Here is a 12,235-nt window from a genome sequence, read left to right as displayed (position 1 = left end):
TATATGTATATATGTACATATTTGTATTGATTCAGTTTAATGTCATGAATTCCCTCTATCAAAGAGGGTTAAAATGGTGCTTCCTTATGAAGGACTTTTTGAGGCAGGGAATTTCCTATAGAAAACCCTTAGCACAAACTCAGCATTAGGCAGCCTCAAACCATTTCCACTCCTGACCTCTTACCCTAAGTGGTGATGGTCTCAAATTCTAAGATTGGAGGTTTTTGGACAGGTGTATGATTTGACTTGTCCATCCCTCCTTATGAGAAGAAAAAATACTGGTGTGTGTGTGTGTCATTTGTGCATGGATGTGTGTTTAAGTTTAAGAGTCTGCATTTCTGTGTGCATGGGTACACATCACATATGAATGTGCAAGTATAATGGGAAAACTGTCAAACTGGAAGAAGGCATATATTGAATGGAGCCCCCTACTTTTTGCAAGATGGGAATGTCTGTTGTGCAAGGAAAGGAGGAGGCAGGAGATAGGGATGAGTGGAGAATGTGTATGGATGATACTGTTATGCAAGGAAGGGAGGGATCGGGGGTTACGAGGTGCTTATGTGGAAATGAGAGGGGGAGTTGCTGCATTGCATTAGACCCAGAGCAGTTGGTGGATGCAAGGATGACCATCATCCATGAGGAACTGAGATGGGAGGGGTGGATGTAGTGAAATGGATGGGAATAAGTGTGTGCCTCTGACTTTGCTACCTCCCTTATAAAGGGGAGAAAGCTCTGGGTGTATATATATATATACATTATGTAAAAATACACAGGGAAGAAAAAACAAAATGTAAATTAAAAAATAAACAGGAAATAGTGAAACTGCATCAAGTGAATAGGAATATATAGAAGATGTAGAAATGGCTGAAATCATGAACAAACATTTTAAATCTGTATTCATAAATGAAAATACACATATTTGGGATGAAGGAAAGGGAGAAAGATCCCCCCCTCATGAAAAAATAATTGTGACACAGAAAGAAATAAAGGACCAAATGATAAACCTTAATAATTGTGACACAGAAATAAATAAAGGACCAAATGATAAACCTTAATGTCAGAAAATCACACAGACCAGACAGAATTGCAAATTGGTTACTAAAAGAATCTATAAATGAACTAACAGACAAAATATACAAGATAATAGGTTGCTCACTCAAAGAAGGAAAGATACCACAAGATTGAAAAAATGCAAATATTGTACCAGTATATAAAGGGGGAGCTAAGGAAGACCCAACAAACTATAGACAGGGCTCCCTTACGAACACAATAGCTAAAATATGTGAAAAAGTTATCAAAAGTAGATGGACTAAACATCTGGAAGAAAACAATATACTGAATCCAAAACAATTTGGCTTTAGACAAGGAAGATCATGTGCCACAAACTTGATTTGTTTTTATTCAAGATTAATAGATATAATGCAAGAAAGGAATGGATGGGCAGATTGTGCTTTCCTGGATTTACCAAAGGCATTTGATTACCACACAAAAAGCTATTAAGAAAACTCAAAACAACAGGTGCACAAGGAAAGTTATTGAAATGGAAGATTTCTTGCAAGAGAGAAAAATGAGGGTGGTAATTATAGACAAAAATTCAGCCTGGGAAGAAATGATAAGTGGAGTCCCACAAGGTTCAGTATTAGCTCTGATAATGTTTGCTATATATATATATATATATATATATAGATTATATGGATGAAGGTGTAGAATGTTATATGAGCTTCTTTACAGACGACTCAAAAATACTAAAGAAAGTACAGAAAAAGACTGACTATGAATCACTATAAAGAGACCTGGACAAAGTCTGGGCATAAAGCCAAAAGTGGGAAATGAACTTCAACATCAAGAAATGTAGTATAATGGAGTTTGGAAAAAACAAAAAAGAATATCAGGACAATATAAAATTGGTACAAAGGAAGTAAAAAGAGTTGGTTCTGAAAAGGACCTAGGAGTAATTATTAACAAAGACATGCCACTAGAGAAGCATATCAACAAAATAGTCAGAGAAACCTACAATTTACTAAGATCAATAAAAGTGGCTTTTAATTACTTGGATGAAGTAATGGTAAAGAAAATATTAGTCACACTGATAAGACCAAGATTGGAGTACGCTGTGACACTATGGACACCCAGCACAAAAAAGAATATAAAGAAATTTGAAAGAATCCAAAGAGCAACAACAAAGATGGCACCAGCACTTTCAAAATTACTTACGAACAAAGATTGTCCAAACTGGAACTACCAACTGCGGAACAAAGAATAGAAAGAGGAGATCTACTGGCCATTTACAGTATTATAAAAGGCATGGAAGTCCTTGAGAGAGAAGATTTATTAGAGTGGAATAAAAAAAAAACAAGAGGACATGAAAAGAAACTTAAAAAGGATAGTTACAGAAGAGATCTGAAAAAAAAAGTTTTCCACACAGAGTAGTGGATATCTGGAACAAATTAGACAAAACAATAGTGTGTGCAAAAACCATACAAGAATTAAAGAACAAACTAGATCCTGAAAGATACAAAGATGGGTCACTACAAACATAGCTCCCCTTCCTGTATAATACAACTAGGTAAATACACACAAAATGTACATACCAAAAGGCCCTTACTACCCATATAAATGGGGTGGCCAGCTAGGGTACGCATCCACCCTTCATCCATCCCACTCCAATCCGACACACATTTGTCCTTTTCATTTTAGCTCATTGTTGATGAAGGGCCATTCTTGTCTCCTGCAGACTGCTCAGGTCAGAAGGAATACAGCTGTACACAAAATACATGCATTGCTGCATGATTTTATGTATCTTTAATAAATGGTGCTGGTGTTTTTCAATACATTTATTATTTTCTGGAGCAAAATGTTAATATCTGTAATATCAATGGCACTTGTGCTGCATGTGCCAGAAAGAGAAAGGGATTAAAGGAGAGTGAGAGAGAGTGCACTTGTACCTCACCTTCTTTATTGATAGGGAAGCAAATTATGTTATGATGAGGTCACAAACAATAGGTGACTCCCTGACTACCTCATCCTTGGTAATAGTGTGAAGTCTTGTGTATGATCATGTGTGAAGTCTTGTGTATGATCATGCATCCAAATTGAGGAAGAAAAAGCCAAGACATTTGTCTTACCTTTGTTTACTGGAAATTGATTTGTATTAAAAAAGTTAAATCACGGGTCCAGTGGTGGGATTGAATGTATGAAGTTGCCAGTGTACCTCTTGGTTGCAGCAGTTATCTCCTATTATATACCATTCAATTCAAATTATAGTTTTATTGTAACCCTTCTTGGCTATATCTCATTACAACTTGGCACAAATCACTGTCATCCTCTCCTTTCCTTCCAGTAATCTCCCTATTACCTGACTATATCAGTAACATACATACACATACCAAAGGCTCTTTCACCCTTGCAAGGGAGGTAGCCAAAAAACAAAGGCATAAAATCCGCTCCCACCCATTCCATCCCCACATACTCCACTCCCATCCACCCCCCTCCCTCCCTCTTATCTTGGCTCCTCCTGGATGACAGGTCATCCCTGCATCTCACCCACTGACCTGGGCCAGAAGCAGTGTCACAAAATACAGCAAACACACAGCAAAGCTACTTCATTAAATGGGTACCCCCCTCTCCCCTGTAGCAAAAATGGAGAAGATAGGGAGAAATCCCTTTGGGCTGCATCAATTTATTTTTCCAATAACCACTTTCATTATTTCCTTTATAATTGGATCAGATGGACTACTGTTTCAGATGTTTGGCAGCAACTCAAAAGTCATTATGCTATTCTTTTATTTCCCTTCAAGAATCTTCTCATACTGTTACATCAATATCCATTTGAGTGAAACATCCAAGGCTTTAGCTAAACTACAATCTGGGTGGATTATCACTTGGATGTCTGGCTGAAGTTCATTTGCTACTATTGACCATGTAATGGCTTCTGCCTCCCACTACATTCATTTGAGCAATATATAAGTTTTCAACACACTGGTCTTGTACTATGATATCAGGTATATCACTTATATCCTCCATTTTCTCTCCAATCATTCCATGAACACACAAGTTGTCATCTCCAGTATATGCTGAGCACCTCACATTGCCAGACATTAAATAAAAATATTGCTAAGCTGTTGGACATTGCACTAAAGCATCAGAATCCATACTCATTGACAGCCCATGTATCTACACCATTGCACAACTTACTCCCAAAACATGCCATCAAAAAGAGTCGCTCTTTGTCTACTTAAATACCTTAAGAATTGTATGTGTGCTACACATATAGGCAGGAGAGGTTAGTTGAGAAGTTAAGAAAATCTAGAATCATATAAGAATTTTAATTGTCTTGTTTCACATACCAAACACAAAAGATGCCAACAACTCTTCTAAAGAAGGACCACACATCTAATGCTGCGTCCACACGGTCGAGCTGTGCCTGGCAGACTTTGCCCTTACCGGGCAAAGTCCGCAGACTCTGCCCGTTAAGTTCCCACATGGCTGACGATGGTGGTTGGAGGTTAGTTGGCCGCAAGCAGAGGTTGGGAGGGAGTGGTTCAGTGCGGTACGATAACCATGGTTCCCGCCATACTTGGAAAGAAGGTAGCACTTTACAGCATTATAATTGCTGTCTGCATTAAAAAGAAACAAGAAATCACGGAGACATGTCTGGTGCCGGGAGTGGTTACAAAGACGTGATTTAATGGGAAGTTCAGTGACAATCCTATGTGAATTGCAGGATGAAAATGAACAATTGTTTTGCAATTACATGAGAATGAACATAAGCAGCTTTTCTGTTCTCCTTTCGAAAGTGGGGCCATATATACAAAGGCAAGAGACAAATATGAGAAAAAGCATAGCACTAATAGCACGCCTTGTCGAGACCAGTACACACTAGTACTAGGTGCGGACATGGTAGTAAGGTAAGTTGGGTCTGTACTGAGCGGGTTTGCTAACTTTGCTCACACCTCACCTCGTGCGTTTGGCAATGATGTCAGCCCTCCATCCACTGCCCGCAAGTGGCGCCGGGAACGGACAGTTTGATGGTTTGCCCGCTGAAATTACCTGTTGTCAAGCAAAGCCCTCGTGCCCGGCGGACAGTGCTCGACCGTGTGGACGTGGCATAAGGCTGTGACAAGTATAGAGGAACATGGCAAATGCCAAAGAGAAGAGGATGGACCTAAAGAAGCTACTTTTATGATTCATGACATTGACATTGATAGCCAATGTGTAAAGATAACCTTCCTTCTTACACCAACAAATCATTACTAGCTGGAGAATCTGAACCCCACCAGGACTTTACCCTATGGAGTTGTAAGACTACTCTTACAACTATTGTAATAAACTTCATATCCAAGGTGCAGAAGATGCCTCTGGTACAATTTTCCAGTACAGGTTCTGTCGTAGACACAGTCCTTACCTCAGCCTCATGTCTTGTCAAAGTCATAATTTGTTCACCTAGTACATATTAATGTCTCAAGGAGTGCATAAGACATACCCATCCAACAACAGACCTTGGCACCATTTGTATGCACAAAGATACTCCCATTCTTCAACAAATTGATAAATTCTGGGCCTCTCATGTTCAAGGCACGCCAGCTGCTTGAAGCAGCCAATGAACATGGTGATATGGTGAAATCAAAAGGAAATGGATGGGAAAAATATTTTGATATTCTATCACCTAAATGCCTGAAGCATGTGACAGAATCTGCTCACAATAGATGCAAAATAGTACAGGATACAGATGTGCTACCTGACTGGCTGTTCAGGTGAAATTCAGTGTGCAGTTTTATGCCATGGAAAGAAGGATAGCTTGTCAGGTAAAAACCTTGACTGAATTAATCAATTTTGGACACTTGCATGGTACTGCTTCAGTTAAATTCCTAAGTGAATTTACTCTCGGTGTTTATTTGTTTGCTCAAAACGTAAACAATTTAAGTGAGAAGCTGAGAGAAGTGTGTGAGGTGGTGGAGGACAGAGGTGGAAAAGAAAGAGGAATGAATTTCCTTCAAGGAGGAAGCAACAAGGTGTGTAAAAATGGTATGTGGATTGAGGAGGGAACAAAAAGGAAGGGTAGCAAGTGGTGGGATGATGAAGTGAAGATGGTCGTAGAACAGAAGAACCAAGTATTTAGGGATTATCTGCAAAGTAGGATTTGGGAAGCATATGAGAGGTACAATGAAAATAAAAAGTATATGTAAGATATAGGAGGCAAATAGAGGAGCAGATGCAAAATGGGTTAGGAGTATGACAGAAAATTTTGTAAAGGATAAAAAAATATTTTGGAAGTAAATTAAGAGAGTCCTAATGTTAATGGAAGTGAAGGCAGGAAGGGGAAGGTAGGCAGAGTATTTGAGAGCTGTTAGATGTAGAGGAGGGTAGGGATTGATTAATTGGAAGCCTTTTGTTTAACCTCCCTTTAAGTTATAGACACTCCATTAGGAAAACAGAAAATCACTGAAGAAATCATTGCATTCATGAGACTGGAAACAACTTTATAAATACCACACACACACACGTCGGATTGACAGCGAAGATTGGATCTCTGGAAAAAATGCAATTTTTGTGGATTTCAACAATGAGGGAGTACCTCTGTTGTATTAGTAGGGAAGGGGAAAGCTCATGGTGTAATGGGCAAGTGAAGAAAAAAGAGAAGGGGAGACATTATTGAGGACAATGGAAGAAAATGAGGAAGGGGACGAACAGGCCCTGGATGTCAGAAAAGGTGTCAACAAAAGGTGTACAGATGACACAGACAAGGTCAAACAGGTGAGCAGAGGTATTAAGAGTAGAAATATAGGTAATAGCAGTTCAATGGAAAGAGGAGATAATTACTTCTATGGAGGAGATGACAATCTCCCCTGACTAGTAGGTCTAGAGGAGAAACTAAAAAAAAATGAATGAAGCATGGAAGGTTAGGTTTAGCCAACTAACACTAGTTACACAAAGAGTTGATAAACTGGAAGAACTAAAGAAGGAGAATCAAAACCCAACTATAGAAATAGAAGAATTAAAAAGGCAGTTAAGAGAAGTAAAGGATGAGAATGAAGAATTAAAGAAGAATAAAGAGTCCATGGCAAAAGAGGTAATTGGTTTGGAAAAAAATCCAAGTGAATAAAATTGAATTTAGAGATATAGTGAAACAGCACATGAAAGAACAAACTAAGGACACAGTTATTAAAAAGATGAGAGACAAGGAAAATATAGTAAGAGACTTAGCAGATAAATGTATAATTATGTTAGGAATGGAAAAAAAAAAACATAATCCAAATACAACTACAAGAGTAAAGGAGGAGGAAGAAAAAGTAAACAAGGTATTAAATAGTTTAAGAAGATAAACAAGAAATAGGAAAAATTCGAGAAATATATAGATTGGGAAAATATAATATATACAAGACCAGGCCAATTAAGGTTAAAGCCAGGTCACAAACGACAGCAGAGAATGTCTTATCAAAAACAGGGAAACTAGCAAAAGATGATCAGTATAAACAGGTATGGATAAAAAGAGAGATGAGTAAAGAGGAAGAGAAAACAAAAAGAATAGAAGCTAAGGAAAAAAACGGGAACAGAACAGAATCAGGCAAAGAGAAGTTCTATTGGAGAGTAGTGGATATCAAAGTGAGGAAATGGTTCATAGGAGAGAAAAAAGAAAGGAAACAGAAAACAGGATGGAGGTAACAGAAAATTAAAAGTGTCTTTCATGAATATAGGTGGCTTAATAACAGAGTTGAATGAACTGAATGATTACCTGACATAATGGGAATTGTAGAAACAAAATTGAAAGGTCCATTACCACCCAACAGTGTAGGACATGGCGCATATAATTATTGGATTAGAAACAGAGAAGTAAAACAAGGGGGTGGAGTTATGTTCCTGACTAAGAAGTATATAAATGTAAGGAATGTTACATATGGAAAGAATAGAGTGGAAATGGTCATGATGGAAATAGAGGACAGAGACAGGAAGAGTAAATTATGTGCCTCCTGAAACGGCTTTGTGAAAGAGAGAACACAAGAATATGTTAGAAGACACAAGGATAACACTCAATGAAAAAGTGGATGATGGAAGAAGAATAGTTATAATGGGTGACTTTAATTGTTTAAAGAAATCTGCTGGAAAGAAATGACAGTGAAGGGTGGAGACAAACTATGGGGAAATGTACTACTTGGTATGATTATAGAACATACAATGACACAATGGATACAAGAGAATACTAAGTATAGAAATAAGGAAGAACCATCGAGACTAGACCTAATAATCAAATCAGAACCTGAAATAGCAGACCAAATTGAATATAAGACACTACTAAGTAAAAGTGACCACACATTAGTAGAACTGTAACTAAATGAAGAAAAATACACGAGAAAAAACGAACAATATAGAAAGGGAATAATGGTGTATGGAAAAGTATGCTCCAAGACAAAAACAAGAAAAAGGATATGTAAAATGTTGGTACAACAAAAGATGTAGCGAGTTAAAAGATAAAAGGGAGAAAGCTTGGATAAAATGGAGGAAAGAAAAAAAAAACGAAAAATGGAAAATATAGAAATAGAAGTAACAAAGAATAAAATAATGGATGAATTGAGTAATCTCGATGTCAGAAAATCGCATGGTCCAGATGAAATGGCAAACTGGATTTTGAGAGAATGCAGGGACAAACTAACAGACAAAATACATAGTCTAATAAGCAGTTCATTGAAGGAAGGAAAAGTTCCAGAAGATTGGAAAAGAGCAAATATAATACCAAGATATAAGGGGGAAACAAAAAAGACCCTACAAACTATAGACCGGTCTCCTTTACAAGTATGGTAGCAAAAATTTGTGAAAGAATTATCAAAATTAGATGGGTAAAGCATTTGAACAAAAAATATACTAAACTCGAGGCAGTTTGGATTTAGGCAAGGAAGATCATGTATTTACCTAGTTGTAATATACGGGAGGGGAGCTATGCTCGTGGTGACCTGTCTTTGTATCTCTCCGCATCAAGTTTTATCTTAAAATCTTGTATAGTGTTAGCACATACTGTTTTGTTGTCTAATTTGTTCCATGTATTTATCGCTCTGTGTGGGAAACTGTTCCTTTTCAAGTTTTTTCTATAACTATCCTTTTTCAATTTTTTTCCGTGTCTTGTTTTACCGTTGTCCCACATTAATAGGTTGTTCCTGTCTAAAACTTCCATTCCTTTCATTATTCTGTAGATAGTTAGCAAATCTCCTCTTTCTCTTCTTTGTTCCAGAGTTGGTAGGTTCAATTTGGATAGTCTTTGCTCATATGTTAGTTCGGCGAGTGTCGGTGCTAGTTTTGTTGTCGCTCTTTGTAATCTTTCTAGTTTCTTGATATTCTTTTTGGTACTGGGTGTCCAAAGTGATGCTGCGTACTCGAGTTTTGGTCTTATTAGTGTAGTAAGTATTTTCCTTATCATTTCTTCGTCCATATAGGTAAATGCCACTTTGATTGCTCTCAATAAGTTGTAGGTTTCTCCGAACATCTTGTTTATATGCTTATCTGGTTTCATGTCCTTTCCAATCATCACTCCAAGATCTTTTTCATAGTTTGTTTTATTTATTTTTTCTTCCCCAATTCTGTAATCTTTTGATATTCTATTTTTACTCTTTCCAAATTCCATTATGCTGCATTTCTTAATATTGAATTTTACTTCCCATTTTTGAGTCCAATTCCATATTGTGTCCAGATCTTGTTGCAATGAGTTGCAGTCCTCTTCCGTTTTTACCTTCTTAAGTAATTTTGCTTCATCTGCAAAAAAATTTATATAGCACTCCACGCCTTCATTCATGTCATTAACGTATACAGCGAACATGATCGGTGCCAGTACTGATCCTTGCGGGACCCCGCTTTTTACTTCTTCCCAGTTGGAGAATTTTTCTCTAATTACAACTCTCATTTTCCTCCCAATCAGAAAGTCTTTCATCCATTCCAATAATTTTCCTCTGATGCCACCTTTTGACTCTATCTTATTTATTAGTTTCCTATGAGGTACCTTATCGAATGCCTTTTGCAGGTCCAGAAAAGCACAGTCTGCCCATCCATCTCTTTCTTCTATTATGTCTACTAATCTTGAGTAAAAGCAAATCAGATTTGTTGTACAGGATCTCCCTTGTCTAAATCCAAATTGATTTGGGTTCAGTATAGATTTTTCTTCCAGGTACTTAACCCATCTGTTTTTGATCACTCTTTCACAAATTTTTGCTATTGTGCTTGTTAGTGAGACCGGTCTGTAGTTAGATGGATCTTCCTTATCACCTCCCTTATAAATTGGTACAATGTTTGCTTTTTTCCAGTCCAATGGTACTTTTCCTTCTTTAATTGATGATTTAATTATATCATATATTTTGTCAGTTAATTCTTCCATGCATTCTTTCAGTATCCAGTTTGCTATTCCGTCTGGGCCATGTGATTTTCTGACATCCAGGGTTTTAATTTGATCACTGATTTCTTTTTGTGTTACGTTTATTTCTTTCATTGTGTTTCTATTCAAGACTAATAGATATAATACAGGAAAGAGGTGGATGGGCTGATTGTGCCTTTCTAGACCTGAAAAAAGCTTTTGATAAGATGCCACATAAGAAATTGCTAAAGAAATTAGAAACTGTAGGAGGAATACAGGGCAAACTACTTAAGTGGATGGAAGACTTCTTGCATGAAAGAAAAATGAGTGGTGATAAGAGACAAACATTCCAATTGGGATGAGGTGATTAGTGGAGTTCCACAAGGAACAGTACTGGCCCCAACAATGTTTGCTATATATACATGTGTATATATATATATATATATATATATATATTTATATTAATGATGTGGATGAATTGAAAGTTATATGAGCTTCGCAGACGATGCAAAAATGTTGAAAAAAGTGAACACTGAAGAAGATTGTGAATCACTGCAAAGCGATCTCAATAAAGTATGGGAATGGAGAAGGAAGTAGATGGAATTCAACATTAAGAAGTGTAGTATAATTGAATTTGGAAGAAGCTAAAAAAAGATAGTGGGATCATAGCATTGGGAGAGGAAGAAATAAAAAAAAAAAGTTGAAAAAGAGAAGGACCTAGGAGTCATTATTATGAATAATATGCCCCCTGAAAAACATATACACAACAATTTTGGAGAAACTTATAACTTAAATAAGATCAATCAAAGTAGCATTTACATACCTGGACGAAGAAATTATAAGACCAAAATTGGTGTATGCAGCGACGACGCTGTCACTAAATACAAAAAAAAAATGTATAACAGAACATGAGAGAACACAAAGAGCAATTACGAAATTGGCACCAACGCTCTCAGAACTATCATATGAGGAGAGGCTGGCAAAACTTGATACACACACATTGGAGCAAAGAAGAGAGAGAGGAGACGATAATTATTTATAGAATCATGAAAGGCATGAAAATTACTGACAGAGAACTAATGAAATAGGATAGTAGAGATACAAGAGGACATGGAAAGAAAATCAAGAAAGACAATTATAAAAGAGACCTGAAAAAGAATAGCTTTCCCCGTAACAGGTTAGATGAGTATGTGGTGTGTGCAAAAACGATACACGAATTTAAATACAGTCTAAATAAAACGAAATATGGGGACGGGACACCACGAGCATAGCTCCCCTTCCTGTAAAATACAACTAGATAAATACAACTAGGTAAGTACACACACACACGATCGTCGAGGTGACGGCGAAGATTGGAACTCCGAAAAAACCGGAAACTTCGTGGATCTCAACGACGAGGGAGTACCTGTGTTGCATTAGTAGGGAAGGAGAAAGCTCGTGGTGCAGTGGGAAGGTGAAGAAAAAGGAGAAGGAAAATGGAAGAAAATAAGGAAGGGGAAGAACGGGCCCCGGACATCAGAAGGAATGTCAACAAGAGATGCGCAGGCAATAGAGGTGAAGTCGAAGAAATTAGTAAAGGCGTAAAGATTGGAAATATAGATAAGAGCAGCGCAATAGAAAGTGGAGATAATTATTTCTATGGATTTAATGAGGGAGGAGATGACAACCTCCCCCGACTAGCAAGTCTAGAGGAAAAACTAAGAAAAAAAAATGAACGAAACATGGGAGGTTAGGTTCAGTCAACTTGCACTGATTACACAAAGAGTTGATAAACTGGAAGAACTAAAGACGGAGAACCAAAACCTAAATAAAGAAACAGAAGAATTAAAAAGGCAGTTAAAAGAAGTAAAGGATGGGAATGAGGAATTAAAGAGTCCATAGTTAAAGAGGTAAGTGGTTGGAAAA

Source organism: Oratosquilla oratoria, chromosome 24, assembly GCF_046742065.1.
Source record: "Oratosquilla oratoria isolate Oo_2021 chromosome 24, ASM4674206v1, whole genome shotgun sequence".
Classification (NCBI taxonomy): Eukaryota; Metazoa; Arthropoda; class Malacostraca; order Stomatopoda; family Squillidae; genus Oratosquilla; species Oratosquilla oratoria.
The sequence above is the reverse complement of the archived record's forward strand: the minus strand, read 5'-3'. Positions refer to the sequence as shown.